The sequence below is a fragment of the Panthera pardus genome, unplaced genomic scaffold (genome assembly GCF_024362965.1).
Source record: "Panthera pardus isolate Hobbes unplaced genomic scaffold, ASM2436296v1 HiC_scaffold_16, whole genome shotgun sequence".
NCBI lineage: Eukaryota > Metazoa > Chordata > Mammalia > Carnivora > Felidae > Panthera > Panthera pardus.
In genome coordinates, this window is record NW_026526721.1 from 1,530,803 (window position 1) to 1,552,277 (window position 21,475).

A 21,475-nucleotide genomic window follows, 5' to 3' on the forward strand; every position below is an offset into this window, starting at 1 on the left:
GGCATCCCAAACCCACAGCATGCGCACTCTGCTGCCCTTCCCATCCCAGCCCAACAAGAACCCTGGAGTATCATTTTAACCCAGTGCCAGAGAGCAGATGTATAGAACCTCACATAGTCATCAAATGCTGCTTTATTTTTGTACATGTTAAATCATTTTTACAATTTAAAGGTGACTTTTTTTAAAACATCTCTTTTAAATTTTTTTAATGTTTATTTTTGAGAGAGAGACAGAGCATGAGTGGGGGAAGGGCAGAGAGAGAGGGAGACACAGAATCCGAAGCGGGCTCCAGGCTCCGAGCTGTCAGCACAGAGCCCGCCATGGGGCTCGAGCCCATAAACCACAAGAGCATGACCTGAGCCGGAGTCGGACGCTTAACCAACTGAGACACCCAGGTTCCCCTTAAAACATCTCTGTTAAATCTTGAACATGAGGCGGGGCACCTGGGTGGCTCAGTCGGTTAAGCGTCCGACTTCAGCTCAGGTCATGATCTCAGAGTTCGTGAGTTCGAGCCCCGTGTCGGGCTCTGTGCTGACAGCTCAGAGCCTGGAGCCTGCTTCACATTCTGTGTCTCCCTCTCTCTCTGCCCCTTCCCTGCTCATGCTCTGTCTCTCTCTGTCTCAAAAATAAATAAACATTAAAAAAATTAAAAAAAAAAAAGAAAATCTTGAACATGAGGTTTGGTAAAGCACGTGTTTGGAAAAGGGAAGATTAGAAGTTCGCCTGAGTTACATTCACACAAGTTTTATGCTATTTGTATACGTTTCTATCTTTATAAACCCACAACTGAACACCTCTCTACCAACATTTTTAGGCAGTACCTGGGACAAAGCCTAAGGTAGTTTCTGGAAGTTAATCTAATACAACCATCAACACACAGACACCCTCTCTGAAGTCTCTCGTCCATCGTCACACATGGACACTCCATTATTTCGGCTATGGGGCCTTCATAACCAAAGACATGCCAGCCTTAGAGAGCATTCCAGAAACACCAAATTCAACAATCTTCAAAACAAGAACAGCATGTGTGAACAAACACTATGTTCTAGAATGCACACTGTGTTTAGTAATTATGCTTTGATTTATACAAAGTGATACGGTAGTGACTTGCATTGAACATAAGTGGCAAATTATTTTTTAAAGGCTTAAAGGCCAATCTAAAGAAAAATCCAAATTTAACAGGTTTTACTCTCTGCATTAAAGGATGACCAACTATAGCCTTATTTGACATAAAAGGAATAATGAAAAGGCTGCTCTCCCACAGGAAATTACACTTTCTTGGTCACCAATCCCTACCACTTCTCTCTCACAGTAATGTTGAATTAACAACCCTTAACAGAAGCCATGGAAATTCCTATCAGATGATCCAAGGTTTAATTCCAATCCCAAGCATCTGTCCAATTTTATCTCTACAGTTTGGAGAAGCCATTTCCAGCTCTACCTGCCCACTGGTAAAACAACTTGGGTATGTGTTCTGTTGGGGAAAAGTATGTCCCCATACCGGAGACCAATCATTTCTGCTCTACAGGAAATGCCCGGTCTGGCCTAAAACACTAAGTAACCTGGCCGTGTCTCCAACTCCAAGGCAAAGGCAGCAAGGCTCAGGGATAAGGTGACCAGCTCCTGACTTCCTGGACACTCACCCGTCTTGAGGGGCTCTGCCAGGTGCCCCGTCTAGCTCTTACTACCCAGACACTGTCTCACATGGTTCACATGATCATTCAGTCCTCACAGTAACGAGGGAGGTATTAGTATCCCCATTTTACAGATCGGGAAACCAAGGCCCAGAAGGTCAAACAACATGTCAGGGTCACACAGTGAGAGGTGGGGTTGGCATGGCTCAGACCAACAGTCTGGTTCCAGAGTCCAGGCAGATGCCCACTTCCTTCAGCTGCCTCTCAACTGAAGACAAGAGGATACCCCTACAGATAAGCAGGTCTGGATCGTCTCAGAGGTGGGGGCCACCATCTGATGGAGGAACAGCAGCACAGGGAAAGCCACGAGGTGGCAACAGGCAAGGCATATACAAGAACCTGAAGACGCAAGGAGCTAGACTCAAGCAGACAGAGCGGTCAGAGGGAGGAGGCTGGGGGCCTGAACTCAAGCAGACAGAGCAGTCAGAGGGAGGAGGCCGGGGCCTGAACTCAAGCAGACAGAGCGGTTGGAGGGAGGAGGCCGGGGGCCTGGAGCACACGGGGAGAGCAGTCAGAGGGAGGAGGCTGGAAACAGGTGGGAGGCAGTCAAGCCCGGTGTCTGTGGGTAAGGAGTAAGTACAGTTTTACTGCGCCCAAGGTCAAGCCTAAGGGCCTGTAAGTGCAGGGCAAGAGAGTGGGCTCTGGCTGCTGCATGAAGGGCACCGGGAGCACAAGGCAAGATTTGGGGCCCAGGAGGGTCAGGAGGCTTCTGTTGAGGGCAACGGACAGATGATGGTGGCCTGGGGCCCCTGGGCCGAGGGGAGACACAGAGAAGCAGGCATCCTGGGTAGAGAATGGATGGGACAGCAGGCACAAAAGGTGCAGGGAACTAGATGTGACACCGAGGAAAAGCTGCCAGGTTGCCAGCAACTTGGGGGTGGGGGGGGCGGCGGGGCGGGGGAGTCGGTGACATTCACTGTGAGAAGAAGGGGTAGGAAATTAAGGAAAATACAGTAGCTGGTTCCAGATGTTCAGGAACACCTGTGAGACACCAGACTGGAGGGGGAGTGCGATGTGCCCCCTGGCAGGCCTGGGCCCCAGAGCCCAAGGGGCTGGAGACGGAAAAGCAGACGTGCCCGCCCCCCCAGCTACCGCCTGTCAAAGTGGGCACGTCCACGCCCCCACCCCCAAAGCTTCTTCCCTATAGGCTCTGTCCGGCCAAAGGCTCCGCCTTCCACGCGGCTACGCAGGCCAAACCCCACGCGATGGGTCTGCCGTCTACCTGCCCTGTTCCTTCACCGCCGACCTGGACAGCGGCCTCCCCACCCGCACCCGCACCCACACTCTCACCCGCACCCGCACCCACACTTTCACCCGCACCCGCACCCACACTCTCACCCGCACCCGCACTCACACTCACCCCCACCCCCGCACCCGCACCTATACCTGCACCCACACTCACACCTACGCCCGCACCCGCACCCGCTCTCCAGCCAGCACCGCGGAGAACCTTCCAAACGGCAGTTGTGATTTCATAGCCCATACCCCGCCACGGCTTGCTCAGAAGAAGGCTCAACCACCCGCGGCGCCCGCAGCCCCCTCTGGCCACATCTGCCTCCTACAGCTCCGGCGACGCCGCGCCCTTTGGTGAGCGCCTCCCGGGTGGAGAAGGCTCGCAAGGAACCGCGGGCCCGCCCTCTGTTCTTCCTGACCTACAGGCACTGCCGAGAAGGCGGGGAAAGTCCATCCTCACAGCCGGTTCCCTGCAGGAAACCCGGGGGAAAGGAGCTGAACTTGAACAGGAAGCGCCCTGGGGACGTTTGAGACGTGGGGAAGGTTCGTCCCAAGTCCCAGGCGAGCTCCCCCGGGGGGCAGGGCTTCTCTCTCGTGTAGGCGACCTCAGAAACCACGCAAGAGGCTGCGAAACGTGGGCGAATACGAGAGCGGCTCCTCTGGAGGAGGGTCTGCCGCTTCCGGGCCCCGGGGCCGCTGTGTGAGGCTGGGCCCCGGCAGATAGCGGGCGGCGCCCGCCTTCCCAAGCCGCCCAGCCTGAGAGGGCTCTTCTCCAGGCATCTTCCACAGACACGGCAAAAGTCACTTCGGGGGTGGCAGGGGCCCCCCTCCTCTCGTGCCCTGCCGTGAGAACCCAGCTCGCTCCCTCCTCCCTACAGAGGGAGGCCTGGTTCCTGGCGCAGGTTGCTGCCTGGGCCCACCCACAGCGACCGTGCCCTCAGGTCACTGCACAGAAGGGGCTTGTCCCTGCCAAGCACACCCCACACCTGCCGCCAGCCGTCCGTGTCACCAGGTAGGTTAAGTCTGTCTGGTTTGAGGTACAAGACTGGCGAGCTCGCCCAGCCCCAGACCGCCCCACTCTCCAATTATTTTTTATGAAACAGAGCCTGCAGCTATCTCCACGCACCTGTCTATGGTGTGGACTTGAGACATAAGAAGCGGGAAGCGTCTGGCAGTCAGGTACCAGGACCCCTCCCCCACAGAGTCTGACTCTGCTGCACAAACTCTGCCCCAGATCCTAGTGGCCAAAGGCGGCTCTAGCACTCTTCCAGCCAATGAGACACACGCTGGGGGTTTCCAGAAATGCCTTCCTGTTGGAGACACCGCCCCTTCCTGCTTCCCTGCCTTTCTACGGAACATCAGGCTGGAGTCAGAATTCACCACAAGACCCGAGGAGCTAAGCATGAGAAGGAAACAGCAGACTGGAGACAGAAAGGTCCAGAAACCACTGTTCCGGCCCCAGACTGTCCACTTCTCGGTATAAGGAGCCCAGGAATGGAAAACCACACCAGCCAGGTTTTCTGCTACACGCTGCCAAACCAACCCTGACCCAAACACAGGCCACGGAAACGTGGGCACAAGTCCTATGAACAGGCCTGCTACAGACCCAGATCCACAGCAGCGACCGTGACTGCCTCTGGCCTCCAAAAGCTCGTGTTCCAGGGCAGAGGGAGAGTCAACACGTAGGCCAACCGGCAGACAGGGCCACGCCGAGTGTTTATAGAGCGGGGTGACGTGGACGAGGACAACACGGGGACACAGTCTCGCCAAGGAGACAACATTTGAGCTGATGGCCCAGAGACAGGCAGGTGGCAACCTTACAAACACCTGGGAGATAGATGACAGTCCCCCACAGGAAGAACGGGGGGAGGGGGGCTCCATTTGTGCAGATCGGCAAACAGGAAAAATGGAGGGAAATCACCCAGGGAGAAGGCCTGTGCACTTTTTCCTAAGGGAACTTACTTTCCCCATCATGACAGGAAGTCACTGGAAGGGGTCAAGTAGGCGTTACCTGATGGGACGCGCCCCTCGAAGGATGTCTGCAGTGACCCCATGAGGGCGGACCACACGGGAGCAAGTCTGGACCCCGGAAAGCCAATGAAGAGCTCCTGGGGCTCAGAGAGGGGGATCAGCGGGGGAAGACGGGAACAGATTTGGAGGAGCTGGCAGGCCTCGTGCAGTGAGCAAGGCGGGAGAAAGGAGTGAGAATGGTCACAGGCCCCCGTGGGAGGCAGTGGGAGGCAGGGATGGGCCGGGGATCAGCTCTGAGCAGGTGCACGTGGCACCACTTCCAGAGTGGAGGGCAGGGGCTGGGGCTCCAGGGCAAGCAGGCAGGAGAGGCATCCGCACCCAGAGCAGGTGGGGAGTGTGGCCCTTGGGCCAAGGGCAGGTGGGGGCTGGGGGACCAGGCGGCTCAGGCAGTTCTGTCAGATGCTGCTGAGGGCCTGAGCAAGACAGGGACAGGACAGTGGACACTGACCCTGACAAAGACAGGTCACTGGTGACTCAGAAGAGTCATTTCAGAGGGACAGGGAGGCCAAAACTCAACCAGAACAATCAAGTAGGTGGTGACAGTGGGGGCAGGCATCCGAGCTGGGAAGCCCCAGCATGAACACCACCGTCTGCCGTCCCCCACGTGGAGGTCCTGGCTCAGTGATTCCTCAGGTCACCTTTGTGCATGTACTGCTAGATACATAGGAGTGATTCTTCCACAAAGTCACTTCCACAAGTCATTTACTTGCACCCTCTCCCCCCATCCCCATGCGAGGGGCACTCGGGAAAGACTGGCAGGGAGGAGAGAAGAGCCACGTGAACATCGCCCACCAGGACAGGGTCCTGAGGATACACAAGTGTGGAGCTGAGACACAGCCGGACACAGCACAGCACCAAAACACCAGAGATACACTTTCCCCCAAATCCACAATTCAAAACCATCCTGGGGAGTTAATGAAAGCTTTTCAAAATTTTACTTAAAGATTTCCGAACATAAAGGTAACTCCAGACGACAGATGAGCCCGGGCTCTATACTGGGCTCTCGGCACTTGAGAAGCTCTGCCCTGGACAAGAGTCAGGACGGGCAGCCTGACGGAAGCTGAGACCGTGGGTCTTTAGTGAGGCTCAGAATACACACTGGACACTGCACTCGAATCCAGCTGTGCGTCAAGTTGTAAAGAATGTTTCCGAATAATTTGATGTATTTTATTTCTCAAAAGAGCCTCAACTTTTAAAAAAAAATTTGTGTTTATTTTTGAGAGAGAGAGAGAGAGAGAGAGGGATGCAGAGTGTGAGTGGGGGAGGGGCAAGAGAGAGGGAGACACAGAATCCAAACAGGCTCCAGGCTCTGAGCTGTCAGCACAGAGCCCAACGCAAGGCTCGAACTCACAGACAGCGAGATCATGACCTGAGCCGAAGTCAGACACTCAACTGACTGAGCCACCCAGGTGCCCCTATCAAACATTTTTTAAGCCCCTACTATACCACGGCTGTGCAGGGACAGGAAACGCAACCCCCAGGTGCTTATCAGGGCAGGGAAGAGATAAGTGCCCAGAGTTACAGCCAGGAGGACACAGAATAATTAAGTTCTGGCCTATAACTTAAAAAATGCAGGTCTTGGGGCACCTGGGTGGCTCAGTTAGTTAAGCACCTGACTTCGGCTCAGGTCCTGATCTCACGGTTCGTGGGTTCAAGTACCACCTCGGGCTCTGTGCTGACAGCTCAGAGCCTGAGTCTGCTTCGGATTCTGTGTCACCTCCTCTCTCTGCCCCTCCCCTGCTCATGCTCTGTCTCTGTCTCTCAATAATAAACATTAAAAAAATAAAAAATAAATAAAAATAAAAGATAAAAATCCAGGTCTCGGCCGGTAGCATGTACCTTCTGGGCCTCATCACCCTGCCAGACTCCTGCTGCAGCAGACCCATCCCACCGCACCCCCCAGATGTGGCTGCCTGTGCGTCCTCCAGGCCCCTGGTATAGGGGCCTCTTCCTGGGATAAGACAAGGCGAAGCGGGGTGAGGCCAGGCCAAGAGGCAGGCAGGTCCGCTCAGACACCGCTGTGCACACACAATGACAGATTTCAGCCTCAGATCACGACCACCCTGACCCTCGCCACATGGGACAAGGACTAGTTCCGGAACCACAGAATCAAATGCAAGAGGTGGCAAGAATAAAATGCAAGAGGTGGCAGGAAAACACTACCAGGTCAGAGAACAGCAACAGCGTGGCTGGGAGGGCTCAGCACACACAGAATGCCCACTTCTCTCTTCCACTCACAAGGGACGTCAGCAGGCACTTCTGGAGACCCACCACGGGGAGCGTAAGCAGATGGGGAACAGAGCGGCTGGTGCACCCGGGCCTAGTGCTGCGAGAGGGTCCCTGCAGCCGAAACCCGGCTCTGACGACGCTTTCCTCCTGGGACCTGGGGACCGCTAAGGACAGCCCCGCACAGCATGCCAGCTGCTCAGCACCCCAGCGCCCCCCAGCCATGGTTCACGCCAGGCTCCTCTGTGGCCCGAACCACGTGAAGGTGGGCATGTGGCCCCCACAGTGTGGCAGGAGCCATGCCCCTTCCTTCCTCTGGCAACCCTGCTTATCTCAGAGCGTGGGCTTCCTGGTTTTCATTGTTTACTGTGTAAATATTGGGGTGGGGGATGATATGAGACTCATCAAAAGATTTCAATAACCTAGTAACAGATTACCCTGTCGGTGCTAGAAAACAAGATAAAGATTTCCTTGGCCCTAAAAACCTAAACATGATAGTACTTTTGACATCTCAGGACCCGAGATCTCCCTTTAAGAAAGAGAAATAAAAAGTACAAAAATGCATGACGATGAATTACTCATATTTTATAGGATTGGGAGGCTTTATTTATCAAAATGGCTTTTTAAATAATTATTCAGGTAAAGTTAGACTTAAGATATTCAGAGCTTCACTGATTCCCTCCACCTTACCTGTGTTTTAGGACGATCCCCACTGTGATCAGAAAGATGTTTTGTTCTTCCATTGACATCAAGAGTATCACTCTGGCTTACAAATTTAAGTACAGATAAAGAAGATGTACCCATTTGTTAAAATCTAGCAAAAGCCCAACAATGGAAAAATGACTTCAGATGATGGCTCTTGAATTCTCATTCCAAGATTTAAAGGTTATCTCTAAGGGTTCAACTCTCATATTAAGACTTAGTCCCCATAATTATTATTTTCAAAGATTAAATTCCAAAGTGCAACTATACTGAGAAAAAGATAATATTTATCCCCACAAAGATGCTTTTCTTTGATCTTTGCTGTCCATCTTTCCAATCCCTCTCAGCAGCCAGATGCACTATGGCAGAGGTAGGGGGGTGGGGAGTAGGGGGCCAGCTCAGCCGGTCCCTTCCATGAGGTCGAAGTTGGCTGAGGAGAAAAGGAAGGGCCTCCGAGGTCTCCCTCCATCCTCGACAGACACCCGGCTAGTCAGGTGTCATTCGAGACCAGGGCAAGGAAAGGGAATGTGTTTTTGCCTCTGGATCTCGGCTGAGGGCCAGGCACACCTTCTAGGCCAACGGGCCCAGCAGGCCAAAGGTTCTTCTGTGCACCAGAGAATGCTAGGGGGCCAGGAGCCAAGACCCACCCACACTGTGCTTTTCACACTGTTTCCCAATATCCTCCCCAAGGAATGAGCAACGTTGATCTCTAAGGGCTTTTTAATTATCTGAATAAATAAAACAGAACTATTTTCTCTTATTAAAATGAGCGGATGGATTTCGGAGGTCCCCTGGCCTGCCTCCAGCCCGCCTACCCGCCATGACGGCTAAATTCATGGGGGTGGGGGTAGGGGAGAGCCTCTAGACGTTTCTCCCCCAGGCAAACCCGCCACTCTCCCTGGGCTGAGGGTCCACTGGAGAACGGGGACTCACATCCTTGATCTCCTCCACTCCCACCTGACCACACAGCGTGGAACAAATGCACAACACACCATATGGTGCTTGGGAACCGGACTCCCATCCCTCGGAGCCAGCGGGCTGCCAGAGGCACAGCCCCACGCGCCCTGAGGCCTTCAGGAGGCAGACAGAGACCACCCTGGGAGGGAATAAGCCCACTGGCATCCAGAGAGCTGCAGGTGATGAGCTCACCCACGGCTCCTCCTCAGATGACGGTCCACGCACCTGTGTTGTCTCACGAACTCTTCCAGGCACTCTACCGTCGCAGCCCTTGCAGAAATTAACCTTTCCTGATGTAACACCACCAAAACCAGTTCCTTTGCCTTTTCATCATGAGAATTTAACAAAAGCAGAAATAATTATATAAGTAGTTAGGCTAAACACCAACTAACACTGAAGCAGGGAATTTTGAGATCAAGCAGTGGAAGAAATCACACTGATTTAAGGGTGATTTAAGATAATACCAGGGGTAAAGACAAGCGGAGGTCTGAGTGAGGAGAAAATCGGCAAGGCCAGTCAAACTGGAAAAACATGCAGCTTAAAGGTACGTGGGAACCTGTGCTCCATGCAGAAAGACACCGAGTTATTCATTCGCTGCCGCACCTTTGGCCTCCAAAGTGCCTGACACACAGTAGGTGCTGAAAAGCTACCGGTCAAATGATTGCACACGTGACGGAAAACAGGTTCAGTTTACACGGGGGAAGACGGAGAGCTCCGTGAATATAAGATGCTAGCAACCCCCCAGATTACAAGACACTTACTATCATGGGACCAACATTGCTCTTCTAATACAGTTAGTGCTACAGTAGCAACCATGGGCCAGATGTCACCTTTCCGATAAAAGTCACTATGAGTCCTACGTTTTACTCCCTATAAACAGGTAGCTCCGAGAGGCAAACACAGAGTTGTAAATGCACAGAACAGAAAACAAGAATGATGTGAAGGTCACACCAGGAGCAAGGACGGGATGGTGACCAAGGTCGGACCGGCGGCTACCCCAGGGAGCCAGGAGAGCTGACTTGGACGGACATGAGGAAGCCTCAGGGTGGATGTCGGAGATGGTCACGTGATCGCACACAGCCGGGAGGGTCACCAGGCTGCACCGGGTTTCAGTGGTAGCTGGCACCAGCCCCTAGCAGCTAAGGAGAGAGGACTATTACATTTTCTGGAATTTGGGGAGCCTGCTGACAGCTCACTGGTAGCTTGAAACAAGCAATGGTGAGAACATTTACGCCGCAGAAACTGCCAAATGCTATCCATCAGGGCTTTTTACGTCCCCCTCCCTCCAGAAAGCTAGCTGTTAAACATTTACCAGCACAGCACTACATACACCTTACAGTATGTCAACTATACTCCAAAAAAGTAAAAAGCTAGGGGGCTGAAGGGAGGAAGGACTTTTTTGATAAAGGAAAAGGCCTTGCGATACGTAGAAAATTTAATTTTCAATGTGTTGAAGGTAAAGAATGAAATGTTTAACAGCAAGAAATCTACTAATGAAATTTACTATATTAACAGATTAGACAGGAAAAACCATACAACCATCTCAACAGATGCAGAAAAAGCATACAAAATTCAACTGCTATTCATGAGAAAGCTTATTTTAAAAAACTCTCAGCCAAGGAGGAAGGTGACCTGCTCACCTAGATAAAGGGTGTGCACAGAACAGCTACAGCAAATACCACACCTGGCGATGAAACACGAGCGTCTACACCGGGTGGAAGCCAGCACAAGAGGGGCGCCTTGACCACCACTGCCGTGCGAGCAGTACATCTGAGGTGGCACCGGGAGCCCCAGCCAGTGCACGAGGGGAAAGTACAAAGATTAGACGGAAACAGCATCACCTGCACAACTTGATCCCCCGCCTAGAAAACACGAGACACGATCGCAAGCTGTGCGCATAACCGGCATGCAAACCCAAGAGGCTCCCTGCACGGCAGCAATAAGCAATTAGAAACGTAACTGGAGAAACCACTCAGCACGTGGTAACCGTGGGCACAGGGCAGGCTGCTCGGGGAGCAGTAGGCTACCGGCTAGCCAGCGGGAGAAATGTCACACGTCACTTCCAACCATATAAAAGCAAATTTCACATAGGTTAATGAGCTAAGTGAGGAAGAGGCCAGAAGAGATGAAAGAGGAATGCTCCTGAGGCAGGGCAAGTGTGCTCAGACGGGACTCAAAGCCCAGGTCGTAAAGGAAATGTCCAATACATTTTAACATATAAACATTTAAAATCGCTCTCTGGAAAAAAAATAATAAACTCAAAAGACATAGGAAAAGACCCAGGAAAAGACCTGTAGCCGCGTGAAATCCCCGATATGGGCCTCCGGTGTCCCCATCAGCCAGGGCCCCCGACCGCCTCCCAGGCACAGCGCTGCCTCCCACTGGAGCCAGGTGATCCTGACGCAACCCCCCTGCCCCTCTCCCCAGGAGTGGAAAGCACAGCTCCAGAATATGCTGCACCGCGGGCTCAAGGCCACCAGAATTCCCAGTAAGATGGAAGGAGAGGGTTTCCCACTGGATACAACTCTGAATCCCCAATGGCAGCTCAGACGATGGGAGGACCGGGTGGGAGGACCAAGGAGGTGGCCCCATCCTCACCCTGAGCGCCACAGGTGTCTCGTCATGTTTTGTTATGTGCTTTTTCACCTTCCTGTTTTGAAACTATAGGCTTACAGGAAAGCCGGAAACAGTAGAGAGTGCCCACCTGTCGTTCGCTCAGCCTCTCCTAACGTTTGCGTCTTACCGCATCACTGATAAATTACTAAGCTAGCAGATGATCCCGGCACAACACTATTAGCTCAATCACGAGCTGCATCTGAATTTCACCCGTTTTCCTACGAAGACCCCTCTGTGCCAGGAGCCCATCCACAACCCACGGTGCACTTCACCATCATGTCCCCCCAGACTCCTCTGAGCCTCCACCACCCCTCAAGCCTTCCTTGTCCTTTGGGACCCGGACGCTTGAAGAGCACAGGTCAGGTGTTCCTCTGGGGTCCACTACCTCCTCGTGAAAGTGCTGTGATTACGCATCTGTGGCAAGAACACTGGACACATGATGTGCCCGTGGGGCATCTGGGCTATATGATGGCGACCTGTCTTACCACAGGTGACGTTAACTTGGGTCACCTGGGTTAGCTGGTGTCTGCTGGCTTTCTCCACTCTAAAGTTACTATTTTTCCCTTTTTAATAAGTAAATAACTTGGGGAAGAGATAGAGCCCAGGCAAATATCCTGTTTCTCCTCAAACTCTCACCCACTAATCTCAGCCCCCATCCCTGAGTCTCACCTAAACTAATCGTTGCTGTACTGTCTTTTGTACGTCCTCACTCTTTCTACACTAATTAGAACCCTTCTGTCAGGAAGAGCTGCTCCTTCTCCCCCCGTTTATTTGCTTCTTTATTCAATTCTTTGTTTATATCAGTACAGAGTAGTGGGTATTTATTGTAGTCTATGGATTATAAACCGATCCTACATCATTTTATTTCCTCGCTCAGACTGATTCAACTCTGGCCATCTTTCCTGCTTGGGGTGGGCCCCCGTGCCCTCTCGACACACCCCACCCTTCCTGAGCACCTCCTTACTGTCTGCACGGCCAGGTGTCCTGGCTGCACCTGTTCCTTCCTATCAGAGGATGATATCTGGGCATACTCCCCATTACTGGGGCCTGTCAGGGGACGGAGACCCAGGGCACGTGCGTGTAACCCTCATGCTCACATCCATCTCTGCGCGTCCCTGTACACACCTATCCCGATGTGCACACGTTAGAGACCATGGGTTTACATTGCGACCTGGCTCTGGTCGCCCACCCAGACGGACGACCTGTTCGGTCCTGGGTGCACACAGAGTAGGTTCACCCTGCGAACCTCAACCCCATGACAAGCACGGTTCTGTACAGTCCTCGGCCTCACAGAATGCAGCCAAAATGCCGTCTTCCAAGATGAGGCTGTCACCTTTCTTCCTGTCCCTTTTCCTGTGGCTCCGTTGTTGTTTGTGGGGACACTGAGGTTTGCTTCTGTGTGTATTCCACTTTAGCGCCCCCCACCTCCTGGCTGAAGTTAACGTGCTTCATTTGGGGGTGTGTAAACAGCGCAGTGGCTCCCAGAGTCAGGCTGTAGCGAGCGGTGTGCTTGGAGGGGCACCGCGCCCCCACACCTGCAGCCGAGTCTACTCCCCTGTCCCTCCCAGCCCCTCCCACCCACCCCCGTGGAACCAGTCCAGCCCCTGGCTCCGGCTCGTCCGTCCCGTTCCCTTTGGCACGAACGCGCAGCCGCGCCCGTGTCTTCCCACGGCCCTTCTTCCTGGTGGACAGAGCACAGCACCCTCTGGCAGCGTGCCTCGCTCGCTACCTGGGTCTTGGAAGTCACCTCGAATCAGTTCACAGAGGCCGTACCGTCCTGCAGGTGGCACTTTGCGCCGTGGTCGACACACCTGCACGGATACGTAGGTCATTTCCATATGTGTTTCCATAGAGTTGGAGGTGCGCCCTCAAGCTAGACTCCTAGAAGGGAGAATGCTGGGGCGAAGCACCGGGCACATGGGGTTCCGCAGGCCGAATGGGGTGTTTTCGTGCCCAAGCACACAGCACTGATCTCCTCAGGCGGAGGAAATAAACAGTCAAATGAAGGGAAAGAGCTCATCTGCGGGGCCCGACACGGAGGGCTGTCAGCATAAGCCACCCTAGTAGCCGACGCTCCGCATCAGGACTGTGACATCTCACCCTGGAAGTAAAAGGTTCACGCGAGTCAAGAAGCTCAGCGCACGGAGACAGACATGGTGAGCAAGCCACCCAAAATCTAGCAAATGGTCTTTACTAGCACTGTCCGTAACAGTGAAATGTTTTTATCCTAAACCCCATTTCGAAGCCCACACCCACGCGAGCACATATCCACACACAGCCGTGTTTGCTAATGTTCGGATCAGCTTTATTCACAGTAGTCGGAAAGTGCGAACACCCCAAACGCCCAGCCCCGGCCAAGGGACAGAAAGGATGTGCTGGATCCACGCAGGCAGGACCACCGAGCAAGTGACAGGAACAAAGTGTCGATCCATCCCACAACATGGGCGGACCCCAAAAGCCTTGTTAAGGGAAAGAAGCCTGACCCGAAAGACTACAGGTTGCAATGATTCCATTCAAGTGCAATGTCTAGAAAAGACAGATTTGTAGACACAGATCAGTGGCTGCCAAGGCCTGCGGCTGGAACGGGAATTCACACAAACACAGGAACATTCCGGGGTGACGGAAACTTTTTTAAACTGGACTCTGGTGGGACACCTGGGTGGCACAATCGGTTAAGCGTCCGACTCTTGGTCTGGGCTCAGCTTTGTGAGTTCAAGCCCTGCATCGGGCTCTGTTTTGACACTGCGGAACTTGCTTGGGATTCCGTCTCTCCCTCGCTGTCTCTGCCTCTCCCCGACTTGTGCGTGCACACTCACGCTCTGTCTCTCTCTCTCTCAAAGAAAACTTGAAAAAAACTTAAAACCGGACTGTGGTAAAGGCTGCACAACTCAGACATTTGTGAAAGTCACTGAATTGTCTTGTCTACAGAGGGTACATCTCACGACAGCCGCTTATACACAAAAGAAAACAAACCCTCCTCACAGAGTTTCCCCCACCTGTTATTTCCCGAGCGCGTCCCCTCAGAGCACTCAGAAAGGTGCACCCCCAGACAGCTGGGTCGCACGTGTGACGGCACCGCTTCTCCCAACGATCAGCGGGACTGGGAAACACAGGTCGGCTCTCCCACATCCTGGCTCCTCCACTCACAGCCGGGCTCTGTCCCAGGAACCCAGCATACCCTGCACAGGGTGGTCCCGGCTCAAAAGTCTGGGAACTAAAGGGAAGAAAACTCCCTTTCCTACGGCAAGGGCTTGCGGTGAGAAACACCTAAGTTCATCAAACCCTCCTCTCCCTGCCCGGCCCTCCCCCCACACAGGGAGTTTAAGGGGAGCTGGGGGACACCGCACACGGCGCTCTCCGCTCCCTCCAGAATACTCTGCCGGTTTGCGCAACACCCGCTCTTTCTATGAAAATATCAGGCCGCTCGCAGTTTCGTCAGAGGAAGAAAATCAAAGAATAGAAAGCTTCATAGTAGAACGATCAACGATGCCACTCGTTCATGTGCATGTGGGTGAAAGCCCTCTACTGCGTGACACAAAAAACGTTAATGAGGGAAAACCCCCAGAGTAGGAGTGACAAGAAGTGAAGAGAGCGCGAGCTACATTCGGGTGACACTGCACAACGTACTCAGGACACGCAGCCAGCAGTCCTGAGAGGGCGTTCCCTCGCACCACTGCCGAAACCAGCCAAAAGGTGATGGGAGTGACTTTTCCATAGGTCTTCGGTGATGGGCACTAGGTTGAACTCTCTGACCCCAAATTATCACTGCTCCGAATTCCTATGATTCGTTCCCATGAATTGCACATCTTCCTGGATTAAGATTCTGCAGCCCCAACTCCCAAAGCGGCTTCCAGCTGACGCAGTTTACTGCATGTGCCGCGACAGCCCTGAAACTGTTAACCTAAAAAATGACTACACGAGGCCCTTGAAATATTTAGATAACTTTTCGGTGAAAGTAAAGTTTTACTGCATTGCCAACCACAAAAGAGGCGGCCCGCCCAAGAGCACCGTGCTATGACAGAAACATACCGTAAAAGCCAGCGCGGATCATGGATTCAAGAGCGACCACTCTGTTGGACTATTATTTGGGGTAGATTCCTCTTCTGAAAAAGAATCAAATTCGAAACAATCCAGACTAATAAACATACAGTTTCACGCGACTGATGTCACGCATCGCCAGGACAGAGCAGACGTAACCCCTCAAATCGCTGCTCTGTAGACGGTGGCCTGAGCACGTAGGTCCCTCTTCAGATCGAGCCCAGGTCTAGACCACGTGAAGCATCTGAGTGAAGTCTCACCGTTGTCCGTCAGTCTTCGGATAGTGAGCGCTTCACACAGGACCCTACTCCCCGTCTCTACCTGGGGACGCCCCCTGAGTGAGCCCCCCTTCCTAAGGCAGAAGCCCTGCCCTCACACAGCCCCGGCACACATCAGAGGCAGGTCGCACCGACCGACACAAAGGCTGGCCTCAAAAGAGAGAAAGCTGGCAAAGCAGGTGCCCGGCAGAACCAACTCCTCACAAGAGAAGAAACGGAGATGGAGGAGAGCCGGGTGCCAGGTGGGGGGGTGAGTGTGGGCAGAGGGGGCCCGCGGCCCCGCAGGAAGCCTGCTCCTTGGCCTCACGCACAGGGCGGAGAGCTACCCGTGTCCTCGAGTAAATCCCTCTCCTCAGGAGAACCAAGCGCGCGAACACCCAGAGAGCCAGAGAATTCACGTACACCGAGCCGAAACAAGAAAAAGAAGTTGGGCCTGTGTGTGCGGCCTGCACAGAAAGGCACAGAATACGAGGCAAGCTCCAAACTTACCCCCCGCCCGACCAACAGATACGTTAACAAGCTCAGTTCCTAACTCTATGATGTCACGGCAGGGGGGCTGACTCAATACCGCCTCCCAGGGAATGATCTGTACGATAAGCTTTAGACTTACGCACCTGAAAACAATCCTCGCTCAGTTTAGTTCCAGACAACCAACAGTCTAGTCCCCTAAGACTAAGAAAATGGAACAAGGGAATCCCCTGGAGCCAGAACCCATTCCTCCACCCCCGAGATGCTGCCTCCTGACCCCCCTCCTCCCGCACCTCACCTCTTTCAGCAGAGCTGCCTGGTCCAGAGCGGGGGGGACAGGATACCCTGTGCCGGGCGCTAGCCTCTGGCGGACCGTAGCAGCCGCGAAGGGACGGGACATTGCCCACTTTCAACACAGGACCGCGCACAGGTTCTAGGATAAACATTTATTCAACAGCTCACTGAATGGCCCCTGAAACCCTCAGAATTTATTATTTTACTCTTGCATACGAGAGTCTCCTAGAAATGGAACAAACCTTGGAAGTCACCAACGTGACCGCCCTTGTTTTCCGCTCCAGGAGCCTGCGGCAGGGTGGGAAGCAGGTGGCCCAGCAAGTTCAGAGGCAGAGCCGGGACGAAATCCCCAGCTTCCTACACTCCGGGACACTCTCGCTTCCTCTCCACCAAGCACCTTACAAGCCGCCTTCTCTCCAGGTTTTAAACCGGTTAAGCCTCCACCGCCGAGTCAGGTGTTTTTCATCATATTTGGCTGCTTTTCTGAAACCTCCCAGAATTACTCATATTCTCATTTCTGTCACAATGTCGCTATATCCGTTACGTCCCTGACGGTCATTACTTAAGAGAACGCTTTTCAGTTGTAGGGCTGCCCTCCGGGGTTCAAATGGCAGCAGCAGGACGCAGCTGCTCTCGTAGGTTGAGGGCTCCCTGTTCGCAACAGACTAATTTACTCTACCGTACTTCATGGTTTTAGAACAATTTTGAATGTTTTGTAAATGTTTCTATTCTACGAAGAAAAGCACAAAAATCTGGAGATAACACAGACATACGGGGCATAAATAGATGACTGATTCACCGAGTACAACAGGAGCATGGGAGGGGCAGTGCGGGAGGCAGGCAAACAGCTTCGATCGGCTCGCCACTTCCTACCTGCGCAGAAAGTAAGAACACGTTAGTCATTTGTCCACAGACACTGACGACTGCCTCCTCTCTGCCATGCACCGTTCTGAGCCCTCAGGAGGGAGACAGAGCAAGACCCCCGCCTTCCGGAGGCTTCTGCTCAGAGGGCAGCCTGATGGGAGGGAGGAGGAGTGGATACGGAGGGATAGCAGGGCACAGTGGGTGAGAGGTGAGGGTGCAGAGGGGTGAAGCCCAGACCCCACAGCCAGAGGGGTGACCAGAGGGGACAGCGGGCCCCTGGGGGGACTGAGATGGGGGAACTTGCAGGGCTCCGAGCAGGAGAGTGATGGACCCGTCCTCCCCACTTAGGGCTCTGCTTTGGCTGACGGTCAGGAACAGGTGGAAGGAGGCCCGGGGCAGGAGCGTGCGGAGCAGAGGGTGAGGACAGTTCCACAGGAGGGGAGCCCCCTCAGAGCATCACGAGCAGCGGGCTGGATCAAGCTCGCTCCGACATGCCTGACACACGGGAGAGCTTCATATGCGTTAGCCAACACCACCCGGCTCTCCCAGAACTTACCGAGCCCCTTACATCAGTTCCCCGTCTGAAACACAGAGGTGACCCACGCTCAAGGGAACACTCGTGAGGAATAACTAGGTACCCGGGACTCTCAGCTCCGGACAGTTCCGTGTCACGGCAGCTTCCACACATGCACCTGTCTGTGTTTTACAAACAACATGGTACGCAGGCTCCTGATCGCACGGAAGGATATTAACGTCCTGCACGTCGCACACCAAGGGATGAGCAAGCTGCAGATTCGAAGAGAACCCGCTGTGAGATGACGCCCGTAAGTGAAGACCCTTCACCTCGGGTCCTTCTGCCACCGAGCATCATGGCAAGCCAGGGAGCTCCAAGGGCACTTCTTAATCCCTCCGGTCTCCTCATCTCCTGGACTTGACCCACCGCCAGACCCTGCTGACTCCCGCTCACCCTGGCACCCCGGCACCCCACCACCCCTCCCCCCAAAGCCTTCCCGCCATCCGGAAGGGTGCAGAGCCGGGCCCTGCACGCCTCAACCTTGCCTCCACCACGCCCCCCCATCAACGGCTGGACGGGGGCTACTGCCCACCCCCCAGCTGCTCCAATAAGCAGGGTTCGGGCAGGGAATGCCCTCGGCCGCTCTCTGGGCAGGAAGAAGAGCTCATCTCTCTTCCGGGCCTCAGCGCGGCACCCCTCCCGAGAGAAGCCCCTGTGCAGAGCGACGCCTCAAGAAGGCACAGCCCCGGGACGCCATCTGCCGCAGCCCTCGTGCCTTTGGTCACCGCACAGACAAAGCAGCTTCGAGGACGCCCCGGTGCCCGGTTTAGCCTCCAGCTGGAACACTGGCCCAAGGAGGCAGAGGCCTTCTCCTCCAGAGTGTGTCCTTCCACGATGACTCACACAGAACCTGTCACTGCGGGCAAGGGTGCCAGGGCAGTGGAAATCAGTTTTCCCCTTTCCCCGGCACAGACGATGGGCACACAGGGAGTCGGGGGGGCTTCTATACACTTCATCCCATTGGCTGAACTACAGAGAACATTGACATTTCAAAACTCCACACCTAAAAAAAAAAATCAGATAACCACAAACAACAAAAACCAACACGCAAGGAAGAGATTTTACCATTTTAACAGGTAACTTTTCTTTACATTTTTATTTACTTTTGAGAGAGAGAGGAAGCAGGGGAGGGGCAGAGAGAGGGAGACACAGAATCCAAAGCAGGCTCCAGACTGTGCTGTCAGCACAGAGCCCGACGTGGGGCTCGAACCCACGAACCATGAGATCATGACCTGACCTGAGTCGAAGTCAGACGCTCAACCGACTGAGCCCCCCAGGCGCCCCTTGAACAGGTAACTTTCAGCGAATGCAGCCGCCCTGATGACGTTTCAGCATAACTGGGCCCAAGCAACACCTGTCCGCCTCAGGAGGTGGGGGCTCTCCTGGACGCAACACCAGCATCCTTCTAGATACTGTAAGACAAATGAAGCACAAAACAGCAGGCGAATCTTGCTGGTCCTCTGCTGTGGTACCAAGTTTGGTGACTAAAGGTGCCAACTTCTAGTTAAGTTAATGACACTTTTAGAGATAAGTGAATTGTAGGGGCACTCGGGTGGCTCTGTCGGTTAAGCGTCCAACTTCAGCTCAGGTCACGATCTCACAGTTTGTGGGTTCGAGCCCCACGTCGGGCTCTGTGCTGACAGCTCGGAGCCTGGAGCCTGCTTGGGATTCTGTCCCCCTCTCTCTCTGCCCCTCCCCGGCTCACGCACTTGTGCGCTCTCTCTTTCTCTCTCTCTCTCTCTCAAAAACTAAACATTAAAAAAATTTATAAGTGAATTGTTTTAATAAAGAAAAATGCCATTTCCACATATATCTTTCTGTAAGGATGCCCCAAGGCATGTTTAAACACCGTAAGCTAATAAGAAACTGATCCTAAGTCCTAGGGCACGATTCCCCAGTTTCTTGGACTGAGCACAAAATTATCTTTTATTTTATGCCCTCCTTTCAAAAGGGCAGCATGTCTCTGAGAAATATTTTTGAAGTGAGTCAGTTCCCACGTGCAGAGGTCCTGTTCCTTCAACAACCCCTCTCACCTTCTCAAGGACTTGCCTCTTGCAATTACCCTTTTTCCAACATATTATAAATTTGTCCTTCTCTACTGGATTGCCCCTTAGCCCATAAACGCACCGTAATCGTTTCCATTTAAAAACCCAAATTACATAACTCCCTCAAGCCCATGGCCCCTCCAGCTTCTGCCAACAATTCCGCCCCGTTTTAACAAAGCTCCCCTAGAGAGTCCTCTACCTGTGACATCCTCTGTGACACCCCCTCACAGTCTCCTCGGCCATCATAAGGCTCACTCAGGAAGCCCTGGACTCCAGGCCAGCAGACCGTCCTGGTTTCCTCCTTCAACAGACCCCTTTAAGATGGGTATTGCTAGACCCTCCCCCTCCTCCACTCCTCCCTTTCCCCTCCTCCACTCCTCCCCCTCTCCTCCTCCTCTTCCCCCCCCCTCCTCCTCCTCTTCCCTCTCCCCTCCTCCTCCCCCCCTCCTCCTCCTTCTGGGCCCCCTCCTCCTCCTCCTCCTGGGCCCCTTCCCCCTCCTCTCCCTTCCCCTCCTCCCTCTCCTCCCCCTCTCCCCTTCTCTTCCTCCCCCCTCTCCCCTCCTCCTCCCCCCATCTCCCTCACCTCCTCCCCCTCCCCCTCCTCCTGTGCACCCCTTGCCAGAAGCCCCCAGGCTTCATCCCTACCCTTCTGCTCATCTGTATCTATATCCACTGCAAAGCCCATGGTTTCAAATACCAGCAACAGGCAAATGACTCCCAAATTCACATATTTGACCCCAATCTCTTCTTGAGCCAAACTTTGAATTTCCACTAGTATCCAAACATCTCCACTCGGATGACTGCTTATAAAAACAAGTGAGGTACTATTTTAGGCACTTTACATTGGCTCAGTTTGTAGGCCCAACAACCAGAGGATCGAGGCTGCCACTGTTCTCCCTAATTCACGGATGAGAACACCAAGACAGAGAAAGATTAAACAGCTCGCTCAAGATCACGCTTCTGAAACGTGACGGAACAGAGATTCATCCCACCTGCTCACGGCCCAGTCTGCGGGTGTAACTGCTGAGGAACGGTCTCCCGCAGAGTCCGAGGCCTCACGGGGCCAGTCCCCAGCTCCCGATGCCAGCCTCAGACTTCTCTATCCCAAGGCCAGCGCCAGCCAACCGCTCAGGCCAACAACCTTGGGATCATTCCGGATGTTCCATCTCACGGCAAGTCTACTGGCAATCCTGACGGGCCTGCCTACAAAACACGCTACGGTTCATCAGCTCTAAGTGTGCACTTTCCCCCTCTGAACAACTGGGAAATCGGAGGTGTCCCACAATGCTGTCAGCCGGGCAGGAGGGGAGTGTAGTGACTCTTGCCCGGGCACACTCAAACTCAGCTGTTACTCTCGGAGGCAAGACAGGAGACAGGACAACACAGCCCGCCGACAGGTCAGTCAACAAACCATTTAAGGACCAGAAACCTCTCCTTACTACCTGCCAGTAAGAT

At 53.7% G+C, this 21,475-nt stretch overlaps 1 protein-coding gene across 4 annotated transcripts in view; it reads right to left on the reverse strand.

Annotated features, from left to right (window-relative positions):
• The window catches only part of ADARB1 (adenosine deaminase RNA specific B1), a 139,062-nt gene that overhangs the window by 111,512 nt on the left and 6,075 nt on the right, over positions 1-21,475 (reverse strand). The window contains exons 1-2 of one of the 4 annotated variants that reach the window (XM_053902970.1): positions 16,780-17,304; positions 16,542-16,676 (exon numbers count right to left, since the gene is read on the reverse strand). The exons of 2 other annotated variants lie outside the window; for them this stretch is intronic. The gene's annotated coding sequence lies outside the window, so the exon portion shown is untranslated. Of the gene's footprint in view, positions 1-16,541; positions 16,677-16,779; positions 17,305-21,475 lie in introns of those variants that run through there. One more of the 4 variants, XM_053902972.1, reaches the window with a different exon arrangement.